This window comes from Aulonocara stuartgranti (genome assembly GCF_965226115.1).
Source record: "Aulonocara stuartgranti genome assembly, chromosome: 23".
Lineage (NCBI taxonomy): Eukaryota > Metazoa > Chordata > Actinopteri > Cichliformes > Cichlidae > Aulonocara > Aulonocara stuartgranti.
In genome coordinates, this window is record NC_138958.1 from 11,251,699 (window position 1) to 11,266,433 (window position 14,735).

A 14,735-nucleotide genomic window follows, 5' to 3' on the forward strand; every position below is an offset into this window, starting at 1 on the left:
ATATAGATATAGATATATAGATATGTTTATATACATGAAGATTGTGCTCAGCTTACCTTTTACTTGGATACATTGCAAGAGAGCTTAATTACATCACAGGATTAACAAACACTAATCTGGCTAGAGGAATTAAGTGTGAGCACAGGTTGTTGTGCTGCATTTTGTTTTGTTTTCCGTTTCCTGATATGGGGAAATCCGGGCTAAATGTTGGACTTGGGAAGCAGCTGAGAGCAAATCTTTTAACCATAAAATACAGACTAATGAACTGACCACAGTGTTTGTGTAGTGTAGTTATAAAAGAAAGAAAGACATCAGGAGGGAAAGCGAGGGATGTAGGGTGTGCTTAGCTGTGCTTCTGTGCATGACATGCATTTTCATTCCTGTTGTGATTCCCTTTTGTGTTTGTTGAAGTAGGTGTGTGTACAGCGCAGCAGAAACACCCCGGCACCGTACAGCACACCAAAACGATTAATAACAGCTCTGATGTAAATAACTGATTTGCAGGCGTGGGCGAGATGACGAGTGTATCATGTAACGTAGGCACAGTTATGAAATAGGGAGAAGAGAGGGATTATGGTAAGTAGGTTAGTGGAGCAACGCAGAGCTTTTACGCCCCTCCTTCTCTGGTTTTTCTGCTGTGCATGCGTGGTGAGTCTCCTCTTGTCTTTTTCCACAGTGAATACTTTTCTCCTGAATCATATCAGTCTCTCATCTCCACCTATGCATGCTTTATATTTGTGCTCATTGTTTGTCGGAGGTTTGTGTACACTGCGCGCCTTTGCTATTCTCGTTGTACGACTTCTCCCACACATCTTTGAAACAAAAAGGAAAGCAAAACATTTAAACTTAAATGCAGAGCCACAGTGTATTGATTGTCCTTGTTTAAGAATACAGTGCTGGGAAACGCTGGAGGAACGTTCAGCTTTATTTTGTTCTGCAAATGTAAACTTCCTCTTCTTCCCCAGCATTCAGTATGTTTCCTTCCTCATCCTCATCTGCTATCTTTTTCGGATTATATCATGTCGCCATGAAGTAGTCACACATCTATCTGGTGTTCGCCGCCAACGTCACCGACCTCCTGACCCTGAATCTTATATAACCATGGCAATACCCAAATTAGAACACTGCCCATGGAAAGAAGGGGGCGCTTAGAGCTTCACATACGGGCACGTAGCGCTCAACCAGCTTTCCAGATTAAGTCAAATGGAATGAGTGTGTGCGTGTGTGTGTGTGTGCGTGCGTGTGTGTGTCAGAGAAACAGAAATCAAAGAACAAATCAAATCGCCATCAGCTCTAAAACAGAGACTGCACTAATGATGCTAACACGTTCAGAAGTGAGTGGTGAAGTTTCACAGCGTGGTGCATGTATGCAACAACAGTATAAGACCTCAGCTGGCCTTTGTCACACACTGCAGCGAGCCCAGTGCACTGAGAGGATTATTTTAGGATCCAGGCTCTGGCTTCCATAATCCTCTCTCCTCTCCTCTCCCTCATCCTGCTAAACCCTCTCCCTTCTCCTTTTTCAAATGCTTACTAATCTCTCACTTGGACTTTCTGTGTGGCTGTAATCTGGTTTGCACCTTTCTTTCACCTGCACCAGGTTCGCATCAATAGGTCAGTATGTCAAACTATAGGGTACCACTTCCGCGCGCTTCTTTACCTCTCATCCCTCCCCATCTCCTCCAAAACACGAGGGATGTCTCCTCCTCCTCCTGGTGTTTGATGAAGTTGCTCCAGGTGCACGCAGCTACCGTTACCGTACTTGCTCTCCAAGCTTTCAGTCGTATCATGACAAAAGTTTAAAAGTTTATGGAGGGTCGTGTTAGATGGTGGACAGTTGCAGAACCAGCAGGTTAAGCGTGCCATAGATGAGACTGCTGGATAATGTTTCCACATTCAAGAACGATATCTGGTCTGCGATTTTGCATCGACTTGTCCTGAAGGCTCACAGTCACATTCTGCATATTATCCATTCATTTCTTTACTGCCTGTCCAGCTAGGGTCAGGAGGGAGGCACAACAAGAGACCCTTCATACTCACATCCCCACCTATAGCTAACTTAGCAAGCAGATACCTTTAAGGAAGTGTGGGAGAAACTTGAGCACTTGGGCAACAGAGTGCTCTAATGTAGCCCTGTGCCGCCTCCAAACAGGCTCCAGCCAACCAGCAGAACATTATCATCGTGGTAGCAATCTACAAATACAACATTTATCACCATAAGGGCCAACTTCACTTACTTTGCAGTGTTTAGTCATTGACTAAAAGCTTTTAAATGTGGAATTTATAATGCCAGCAGATATAAAGTAATTGAGTCATAGTAGTTAATGCAGTTTATTTTGAGGAAGGCATAGGAGCTTGGCAGAAAGGGAGGCAGGAAAAAGAAGTAAGTGGAATTCATGTGAACCACAAAGATTTACCAGGATAAACCTCTGACATGATCTACAAAGCAACACTGTAAGTCCGGCTGACACCTGCTGAGGCAGATAGTCGGTTTTTCTTTTGATTAAATGTTTTTTTTTTAAATTAATCAAACAATATCTGTGTTAAACAAACAAATAAACCCTCACCCACCTTTTCCTCTCATATGCCACCAGCTACAACTGCTGTCATACTTCTCCAAGGTGAACTGGATGTGACATGCCGAGCATGCACTAAAGTACTAAACAAACAAAGAAGATGCAAACTGGAGTGCCCTTCAGTTCACTTTTAAGTTGGTATTTGTCCTCCATCAGCAGCTGTGGATACCAGAGATGGCTGCATTTGTTACCCTTAGGTGCCCATTATCGTTGGATCCTGTCATCTGTGAAGTTGTGCTGTTTATTTGGTCTTGAAAGGCGATATTCAAATGATAGACATCCAATTAAACCTGACATTTAGCATGGTGTATCTGTGTGTGCACACGCTCTTTGTTCCGTTGTCTGTCGATATTGTTTCTGCTTCCATCTAGATAATATCAAATCTTACAATCGTGACAGGAAAAAGCGGCTGAAGGCATTTTCAGAGTTGTCACAGGGGTTTGATAAAAGGACAGAGGAATAAACATCAATTTAGACAGCCTAATAGATAATACCAGGACCCAGATGAGATTATGGCAGATTATGACTGGGAGATAAAAATGGAGTCTTAGAGGAACATTAAATAAGGACAGAGCTGGACAAGGGATTGCTGCCTACTGGGGTTCGTACTTATCTCCTCAGAATAATATTACTGATCCTCACTCATGTATTCAGCTCATGTATTTGTCATTTCTCAGTCCCTGCTACAGCATAACATTATTCTAGCATCAGCATTGAAGGCAAGTACTGCAAAATCAGCGCTTCCACCTTGAAACCGTTGGTGGACATAAGCTTATATATCATTCTCCAACTATAATGACTCCAAACCAGATCATGAGCAAGTCTCTTCATCGCCACAGGGGTCTTTGAATGACCACGCTGCAGACATTCGAGTGGCTCCAGCGTATAAGGCCTGAATGTTCATTACCTCTTATCTCCTTCCTCCCATCTGCTGTTATTTTTCCCACCCTTCCCTTCATTACTAATTAACTGCTAATCCACTCCACATTTTCTTGGCATGAGCATATATTTAGATGTGCTCCTGGGGAGGAAAAGAAGAGAAAAACACTTACCCTTATTAACATTTATTGTCTATGCATGTGAACAAGACAAATGAACAAAGATGAGTGAACACAATCTATCAGAAAGCCTGCTTCACAGGACACTCATAGGGTCTCTTTCTCCATTGCTATTGATTGATAGTGTGTTTACAGTGAGGAACATTTGGGTCCTATCCTGCTTGCCACACAGCACAGATAACTTGGAGATAGCCCCAAGTGGTTATTAAAGGGATTGCAGTTTAAGTATGCTGCGAGTAAGAACAAAGACCAAGTGTACAAAATGTGTTTAAAAAAAGCTCTTCTGAATCTTTTATATCCATACAAAATATAAACTAACAAAGAAAGAACCTGAACAGGAGAGAAAAGGCGAGACACTGCACAAGAGTGAGACACTCAGAGGGAACCAGCCCGACGTCCCAACGATCTGAAGATGATACTGAAAGGAGATCTACTGTGTCTTACACTCGCTTCCATGACAACAGCCTTGCAGGGCCCCCAACCTCGTGGCTCGTCTGTAATGAATCATCTGTGCTGTAGGTACGGTAACACCCACCAAAACACATTTGTGCATGCAAAGATTCACACATGTGCATGTAAGTACAAGAAAACACATATTGTGCGAGTGTTCACACAGGTCTGTGTGAAGTGTGTGGGCGACATACAGACACGCACACGACCACGTTCTCTTCTTATGTCGGATCAGCTTTCAGAGACTTTAATTCAGCTCTCACAGAAGTGGGAGTTTTAGTATTGAATAGTTGCCTAACCAAGTCACAGAACGGTGGTGTGACAGGCAGAGGAAGACACAACTACAGGACTCTGGAGACAGAACTCAGAAAAGCAGGTTTAACACTGATGTCTCGTTTAAAAAACACAAAACAGGCAGGGCTGGAGCCAGAAATACAAAACCCCAGCCACAAAGCAAGAGCACACTGAGTTTGAGGAAGGACGTGACAAAGACTAAGGAAAACTGAAGACTTAAATATATACGAATTAAGTCAGGAGAGAGGAAACAGCCGAGGAAAACAAAACACAGGTGAACAGAATCAAACTAATTACACCAAAAACACGCCAAATTGAATGCAAGTAGAAAAATAGACATTGACTGAAACTCAAGCACTAGAAACTCCTCATATTACCCAAAACATAGTTACAGGAATACAAGGGGGGAAGAAAACTCTTAATTAAGGACAAAGAACAGCAAAAGTCAAACACCAGGGTCATGACATATTTAGCTTCTTCAAAGACCATTTCTTTTCCCTTCATAAATTATATTCATTCTGTTTGCTTCAGTCCATATTTTTCATGCCTCATCTGCTTCTATTCTACACAGTTTGAGAACGTCATCTATCCGGTCGTTAAGTGATGAAGTGACGAATCCTACTTCCGGGCCTAAAGTAGTCTGCGTTTAATATGGCTTTTGTGTTGTTAACATGTTTAATGTTATGTATTTTCTTCTATTTAGCCTCCCTCGGCTTTTATTACCGCTAATCATTTATTTAAGCTCAGTTTTTAAAACCTTAGGATGTACCTACAGCCCAGCCCATGCAGCAGTATATGAATGACTAACCTCGTATTGTGGATGGATTATCTCAGTTGTTCTCCTGGCTGAAGTTTGGTCCTTTTACAGATTACATTTGTTCCTGACCACCGAGAACACTCACGTTAACTTTTATCGAGTGGAAAAAAGTTAGCTTGTTTATATTATGCTAACATAGCTGTGTCGCTAGCGGTCACGTAGCACATCATTATATACCAGCTAGCCAAACTTCAGTAACCCTACAAACGTCACTGCTGTTTAGTTTTCTGTCTTCATTTATGTTGGAAGTGATAACAGAGCTGTACGTTTTAATTTGCTTCCAAAACCCCGCAGTCAGGACATGCTATATTGTATTTAGATAGAAGCTAGCGAGCTAACTTCCTGCTAACTTCTAACTCCGTTAAATGTCATAAATTCTGTTTTCATGGATGCCTGGATGTTAAACTCAATTGTTACACCTGGTAGAGCAGAACGCTGATCATTTTATTAAAGATGAAAGACTTTAGACAGTTTTTCAACTCTCAGTAATGCCATAGTGATCGTTTGATATATGGACCTGCAGCGGAGTTTAGGCCCAGACACAGCTAGTGACGTCAGATTTAACGACCGGATAAAGCAACATTTTCAACATAAAAAACACTCAAATCAAGTCAGTTTTACTGCAGCTATTTTATGTTAAAGGACGCTGTATACGACCGTTGTTTGGGTGGAGCTGTTGTCAGGAACACTCTTTCACAGAGCCCCCATGATGTGCCTGTAGACCTTATAGGAGGCACACATTCATCTTCTGTGTACATCAATCACCATCACCTAGTGCTTGCTCACAGGAGATCATCTGTGGGTGCAGTGAGCTGTCTGTTTCGGTGATCTTTTAAAAGAGATTCTCCAACTCGGATACCAACAACAGTATAAATACAGGCTCTACAGGTCTTCAAACATAGAAGTTAAGATTCCAATCAAGTTTATAAGTTTCAAGACAGCATGCTATTTGTTTTGTAAATTATGTGTTGTGCTTCAGGGCATGTGTAAGACACAAATGACACTGTTATGGGTGTGTGCATTTGTGTTATTTTGATCATAACTCTCAACTAGGGGCTTCATTCGTACTGCATGAAACAGTGTGTAGCATGTCCATCTTTCACATAAAGTCTTCAGTTGTGTATGACATTTTGGATAGGAGCTGAAAGTAGGCAAACACAAACTGTAAAGAAATGATGGTTCCAGTTCTCCTTTATGCCTGGAAAAAGTATTCAGCTGTAGTTCCTACACACTGGTCCTCTGAATGATAAAAATTAGTAGGTTAATTACCCTAAAAACATATATCAAACAAGCTGTGAAACTGGAAGGAATAAAAAAGCAGACGTCCCAAGCAGTGAGTCAATGGTTGCCACTCGACCCTGTTGTGTCCCAAATTTCTGCTCTGTCAGGTGATAAGATGGTGGGCTGTATATGGGGCACCATGCTGTCGAGGATTTACTTATCCTTGATGAATCAGCATGATACGCCGTGTTTTTACGACCTACTTACCAAAGCATGACCCACGTATACACGAATCCACGAGCAGGTATGAGCCGCACGCACACGCCGAACTCCTCAGACCAGAGCTCTGTCACACTGGCCTTTCAACAAAAGGTCAAAACTGTCACTTCGATGAGCTGCTGACACATGCACGCACTCTCCTCCCCACCTCTCTGTGTGATTCTCTGTCTCCCCACTACCTTTGTCACCTTTATGCAAATAGACCTAGTGACAGATACACATGTATGGAGTTCTGGTGCAAATGAGCTGCTTTAATATACATCTGTATCCTTCAGCTGATATTTACTGCCTTGTGTGTCAGATTACTTTTGTGTGTAAGTGTAACTTTTGTTGTCATGCTGCACTTCCTGTTGTTGACTGTGTTATTACGAAAGCCAGTCGTAACGGCTTTCATAACAGCAGAATTTGTTTTAACAGAACTTTAGAGATCAGCTAACATGTTTTAATGAAGTATTGATGACGGCTTGCAACCTACACATCACAGAAAACAATGTACCAGATCAACATGCAAAACAAGGCGATCGCCAAGAGGAAGTGCAACAGGACACACACAGTCAGACTGTCAGAGGAGTTTTATCACACTGGAGTACAAATCAGCCAGAAAGATGCAGATAAATGTTTTGTCACATGTTCAGTCAAGACACAGCATGCATGCGGACATAATTTTGGCACAAGCGGAAGCTAATTTGCACAACCTGCCATATTCAATTTCAGATAACGCCACCCTGTCAAAATCACACACCGCCTTAATAATTATGCTGTGCGACAAAATATTGATCCTGATTTTTTCTGCTCTTTCCTGCTCCAGCTTTTTGGCCTACTTCTTCTAACTCCATCACTTCCAGCCATCAGCCCCTCATTTCACCTATCTGTGCTGCGGAGCACTTAGAGCTGCTCTCAGTTCAACTGCAGTCAAGCAATTTTCCTCATTCCTTTCATCTGTCTTTATTAGAAATCTTTGTGTTGCTGTGCTTGGAAAAAAAAACTTTCCAATTTCAAAAATGCACTTCTTTGGTCCAGCTAATCAAAATCTGGTGTGCAAACCACAACGACCTGTTTTTCCCAGTATTTACTTGATTTGTGTGTGTGTGCATTCATCACTGTCCGTCTTTAGATTACACAAACAAATTTCCTCTGCAGGCTCCGTAGTAATATTAGATTATTTTGTTTGGTCAAGCCGACCAGTTTAAAACTGTGTTTTCGTCTCAGCAGGAGAGAAATGTCTTTGTTTATGTGTATGCGTCCTCCCTTTCCCCTCTTTGGTTTTTATTAGAGTCATGTGGTGAGGAATGTTTTGAATAACAGCCCACTGCAGTGAAACGACGACCCCTGGTGATAAGATGTGTGAAGGCTCCTTGCATAACAGACATCCAGCCAGCTCTTTGGCGCAGCTGCTCTACAGCAGATGTAAATGAGAGCTCATAGAGCAAAATGACTATAATGAAAGCATTATAATTCCATTCACGTGTGTTGGGATCGCAGACATTAATATTCTCAGTGAGCCAGATTTTGTGCCCTCGGGCAACTTCGGGAAACCGTTCTGACTTTGACTCTTTTCCACGTTCAGCACAGGTTGATTTGACAGCTGATGTTTTCAGTAACTGGAAAAATTGTTTCGGTGTGTCTGGAAAAGCAAAAAGCAGCCAATCATGCAGCACGGTGCTTTCAGCCCTCACTGAGATTATAAAGGACAGAAGAGTAGAAATTAGACGAGAAACAGAAGAAAGTATAAACTGAAAGTATCAAGAAAACTGAGGAACACAACCTATAGTGTGTCTAACCTTAAAATAAATGCACCTATTGTCAGGAACATCTTCGGTACTTTGGGTTTCTAAGGACCCCAAAATACACCGTGCATACTTACAACTAGAAATCCACAGAGAAAAGGTTGAAGTTCAGTAAAAAAAAAAGGAAAAAAAGTGTATTTTCCTTGAATACATTGAAGTAGCACTTTAACCTAAACCACACAATGTGCTTGTTATTGATTAATAGCATGCACGCACACATACATCATGTAGAGCAACACAATCACCAAAAAGGTTGCATTGACAGCTGACATGTTTATGTATATGACATATAAATGTATATATGGGCTGTGATCTGGTCTGTTGTTTAAATCAGTCTTGTCAGATCGGGAAATGGTTAATCAGTAATCCACATGAAAGGTGACTGAAAGTCACCGTGTTCGAAAAGGTCGGTTACTGTTTACTTGTGGATTGACGGGTCTTTTAATGCAAACCAAAAAGAAGGCTTTTTTTATATTGATAGATGTGTTATGTATAAATGAATAAAATGGTGAGTGATAAGACTCTAAAATAAAATGTAGGGGAAAGGCAAAAAAAGAAGAAAGTGAAAATGAAAGCGTGAGAGAGCGACAGAGAAGAAAGAGGATGACCTAGAAAGAAACGCTCCGTCTCTCAGCCTGCACCCCACACCCTGTGCACCCTGTACATGCTGTACAGCTTCGTATTTACACAAGGGCATCGCACTGTAACGAAACAAAGGACTGAACGCAGGAGCAGTGAAAGCTGTGTGCAGTTTGTTCTAAAGATGATTCACAGCATTCAGTTTGCTGGTATGTACTGTCATCAGGAATGTAATGCTTCTTTTAATACATTAGAATATAGCAATGAAACCATTCATCTGTCATAATGTAAATACGCTGGGATACACACAAATATTGACCAGTGTGCTGTAGTTGCTTGTCAGTCATTTAAAGCGGACTGCTGGAGGAGTTTAGCCATGGATGTGTGGTTTCCTGCCTCAGGAGAATTCAGAGAGACATTATCTGGGATCAGAACACTTTATTGTTCTTCTCATAACAGTCAAAAAAGGTCTTCAGACACCGCTGTTAGAAGGGGTGATGGGAATAAGTTGCAATATTTTATCGTCTGTCTATTGAAAAAAGGCTCAAGGTTATATGTTGAATACACAAAGTTAATCAGAGATTCTAAAACTACGCTCACTGCCTTCAGACTGAACAAACTTATGCCTGCTGTAACTGAATTACATGTGCCGAGCTACAAGCAGCAGCAGCCTCTCTTTAGCTCCACCACGATGCTATGTAGGCTTTACTTACTTCTCTAATGGCTAGGATTTCTCATTATATAACAAAGTATCGGTAAACAATCCCTAATTAGTGCGACCTGATGCAAATCGTGCCCGAAGTTTAAATAATTGATCGAATCTTGTCCCAGGATGGTTAAACTGACCCAGATCAGGGATATCTTAATTTAATAATTCAACACTTTCTAAAAACAACAACAACAACAACAACAAAAAGTAAAACAAAAAACAAACATGTAAGGTTTACGTGCTCCTAAAAAACGTGGGATGTGTGTTTGTGGAAAAAAATCTAATTTGTAATGAATGAGGCACGTCGGACTCAGAAAAGAGGACACGAACAAGACAACAAAGACGTTGCTGTTTTCTGCGTTGTTTCACAGACATCGTCTGTTTCCCACATTTTGTGATTGCAACTCATGATCAGTTGTACAACATGAAAAGCTCACAAAACGGATTATAGCCCATTACAAATGTTTTTTTAAGCTTCTGATCTAAAATATTGTAAGTTAATAACTGTAACTGTCCCTGAGACAGTTAAGTAAAGGTGTTTGTTTTATATGTTTCTGTGATAGATTCATGTTTAGTTTAGTTCATTTATTTGTAGGAAAGGGTTAAAAATTGATGCAAAGTTTGTTTGAGGTAGAGTTTGTAATGGTCACATGACCAGAGTTTAGCTGAGAGCACAACCATGGCTAGCGTGGATATAGAGCTACGGATGCGGCTACAGCCAAAACATTGATGTTATTCTGCATGTGGTCCAAGAGGCGCACACGGCAATCGTTTTCAGGTATATTGTGTATGTAATGTTTGTTTACATGTTTTACACTGGCAATTAGGGATGGGTATCGTTTAGGTTTTATCCGATACCGGTGCCAAACCGGTACTTAAACGGTGCCGGTGCTTAAACCGGTGCTTAAAGAATGGAGAACACAAAATTGGTCCAAAAACCTCTCATGTTCAGCTGTTTTTTTTGTAAAAAGATAACAATGTTAGCCTTTTCTGCAGCTATGGGGCATATATGATATCACTCTTGGCTGGAAGCAGTGCTTAATCAATGGAAAAAACACAAACTTTGTCCAAAAACCTCTCATGTTTAACTGTTTTCCACTTTTTCTTTGGTCATTTTAGCCTTTTTGGTCAGGATGAAGGGAGTATCTGCCATCAAACAAGAAGACAGCCGCATGTAATTACGACAGTGTTTGCTAGTTCATCTTACATGCATTAATGTAATAACGTGGTGAGCCTACTCAACATAAATTACACACGAACAACATTAAGCTACTCACGCAGAGAAGAACGGCTGCTGCTGCCGTCATCATCCGTCATCATTTCTGCTACACTGGCAGGGCTAGGGGCCAGGACTCTCCTCTTCGGGTTTTTGGGGGATGTTGCTAACTCTGGGTCCGATAACAGGCACCACACCCGCAGTAGATGTGCTCGGTGTTAGGTCTCGCAGTAAGCTATCAAATACGGCGCATTTCTCGGCTTTAAAAAAAACGCTATGCATCGCCAGGTGTTTCATCAGATTTGAGGTGTTACTTCCTTTGACAGTATCACAGTATCAGTTTAAAGCACTTGTTGCAGGCTGCTGAGTTTTGCTGTGAAGTACAGCCAGACTTTTGACCGCTTCGCCTTGAGCGTTTTTAATCTGTAGTTCTGCTCTAAAAGAACGTACATACCTGGACCCGCCTACTATCCTCGGAAACGTAAAACGATTGGCTAGAATCTAAAGTGTATCACAGCTCAGGAAAGAAAAGCACCGAAATAAAGCACCAAAATGTGCGCTGCTTTTCGGTCTGGTTACTACCGTTTATGTCAGAACCGGTGCGATACCGGTACCCATCCCTACTGGCAATAACAGGACATTTTCAGTAATATCCATTACATTGCATTTTTCCTGTTCTGCTAGCTCAAGACTGTTTATGGACACTAACACGAGAGACTTTGATGAGGTCAACGATATCTACGTTGAGTACTTTGTGTTTTCTTCAGTTTTCACGATGTCTGAAGAAAATACGAGAGAGAGAGAGAGAAAAATAAACTTCTGAAGACATCAGTATGATGCGTGGCCATTGTTTGTTCGATCCCTGTAATTATATTAACTTTTTAACACTTACTTTATACATATACAGTCACGTAAAATGAATCTTTCAATCCTTTTACATCAGGACATAAAATAATCATCTGGTTTTAAAATGATTTAAATACACAACACTGACATGTTGCACCACGTCATTGCTTATTTAACAAAGACTAAGCTAACACTGACTGCGTGACTTTGTCAGTGTCTCACATCATTATGGCTTCAGTTCATTGAAGTTTGCGGGCAGATTTTCATGCACAGCTCTCAGTCAGGTTTGAGGTCTGAACTTTGGCTCTTTGCAGGACTTTGATTCTTTTCTTTTTCAGTCGTTCTTTTGGAGATTTTCGAGTTCAAGCTTTAGCTGTCACACAGATCTCAAATGTGACTCTAAAAAACTTTGGTATCCAGAGGAGTTCATGGTCAAACACAATGACTGCAAGATGCCCAGATACTGCAAACAAATCATCCTCTGTCAAGATATTGTTCCAGAACTCTTGCAGTTTGTTCACATGCAGCTTTGCTCTGCCGCTATGTTCTTGTCACGATGCACCACTACACTTGACGTTAGTTTCCACACCTGCTATAACTCCTAATTAAACTCATTTTTCTGTTTTGGGGGTGGAGGCAAAGCCACTCATCTACAGTGCAGGCAACAGCAAACAGAGCTTTGGCTTTTTAATTCCCTTTGTTTTTCTTTGCTTGTGCTCGACACAACAGATGTTAAAGCTGAATCTCATAAGAATTTGAATTTAGGCTGAAATGAAGTTTGTGTTCCTGCGTGTCAGCAGCTGCTTTTCATGTCTATCCTGAGACGTACTCTCAGAGCACACTTCAGTACATTTCAGAGCATGTACTTTTCCACTTTTACTTGAGTGAAGAGCTGAATCAGTACTTCAGCTTTTACCAGAGCACTTTTTAACACAAGTAGTTGTTCTCCTATTTAAGTGTTGAATGTCTGTACTTTTGCAACCTCTGCTGATACAGAAAGCCTCAGAACTGAAAGAGGGTGTAATTTCTTTTTTACAAGAGCGTAAAAAGCAGCATCTTTTCATCATTCTTTTATGTTTTTATTTTTGCACATGGCCGCTGGGTATTATGCGGGTATACACATGACCTTATTGGTGTCAGCATACTACAATTTTCCAAGAAAAAGATTTCTTTAATGAATCCTAATATCAGTTCCTTTGATGCCATTTAACAATAATCGCTGATAAAAGTGATGACGAAATGCTTCGTTTGTTGTTGGTTATTAGAGAAAAAGAGGATCTTGTATAACTGAACAAAAAGTCCAAGGTAAAAATATACTCCCATGGCCAAGCACTCGCGCACAGAGCTGCTAATCCTTTGTCGAGACCAACTGTTCACATCCAGCGTGATGTGTGTGGTGAAAGGACAAAGTGTCTTTTTAGTGGAATCGAACAAAAGCTGCCAAAGTTACGTGATGGTTTGATTGTTCGAGGCTCTCGCTCGATGCGCGTGAACAAAGGCAATCAGGGGAAAATTGTAAAATGACACCTTGAGCTAATCAAATTACTCAGTGGCTGTCAACAACTCATTTAACTGAGCTTTCCGACTCCACATTTGCGGCTAATATACTTGTAATTATTCTATTGGGATAATTTGGATGGAGACAGTTTCACGGTGTCGGTTCTCCACATTTATTATCAGTATATGATCACAACTAATGAGCCAGGAAAACATTTGCTTTTGCATTACCTCTGATACCATTACAGCATGAGGTCATGCATTATGTGGAGCAAAAGCAGCCTGTTATGTATTTAAGTGAAGAGTACGCTTTCTATACCTGAACACACAGCGCAAGTCTTTTTCATCCTGTTAGTTGTGGAGCACAGGGCATGAAGAATGGCTGAATAGGAGTGAATACGATGATAATGACACAGGATAATAGAGACTATGTGATTTGTACTCTGCACACGCAGAAGGAACTGCATCCAGTCAAAGTGTGTCCATGACGTGCGATTTCCTTTTTCATCGTTTGTTTAAATGTAAATCAACATTTAGTGCTGTATATTCTGCTTTTTTGTTTGATGATGTTTTTGTTCAGCTGACACTATGTCTTCCATCTTAGGTATTAAAGCCTGAGCTAAATCAAGGACTCACACTTGATTAGATTCTACCTGCCACTGAACAAATGGTGACAGGGTCAGAGCGTGCTCTGTATCACTTCTGTCGGTCTCACTTTCAGTCTAGTTGCATTCGGTGGACTGAAGTAAGACAAGGCCTAAGAAAAGACGTATCACAATGAATGATCTATAATGGCTTGGAGGAGGATCACTTTTCAATTAAATCCAGCCCTCATTGTGTTACAGCACATCAGTACTACAGCTAATCACTAGGACCGGGCGGGCCTGACACACTGACACAAATTCATAGCCTCAACACATGCACTTGCACGCGCAAACTAATGCATGTGATGTATCACTGTGCTGTCATTTGTGCGGGATAGTGGGTCGCTGAAGATAAAGGGATCTCTACAATATGTTGACGCTCACGGTGTACAACTTACAAACCCAGTTCTGACAATGTGGGGTGTTGTATGAAATGCAATGCTCTGCAAATGTCATAAATCCATATTTCATTCACAGTAGAACATAGAAAACATGTTTAAAATGAGAAAATTGACCATTTTAAGAAAAATATTAGCTCATTTTGAGTTTCATCTGACCTCTAGCTTGATTTGAGACATTGGCTGGGTATATCAGGGTCTGCTTTGGACTGGTTGGAATCCTTTCTGTGTGAACGATCTTTTTCTGTGGCTAACTCTAAATACAGGTCCTCTTCTACTTCTCTTGAATATGATGTGCCACAGGGCTCTGTTTTGGGGCCTTTTTTGTTTTTGCTGTATATACTCCCTCTTCAGCACTTATTGA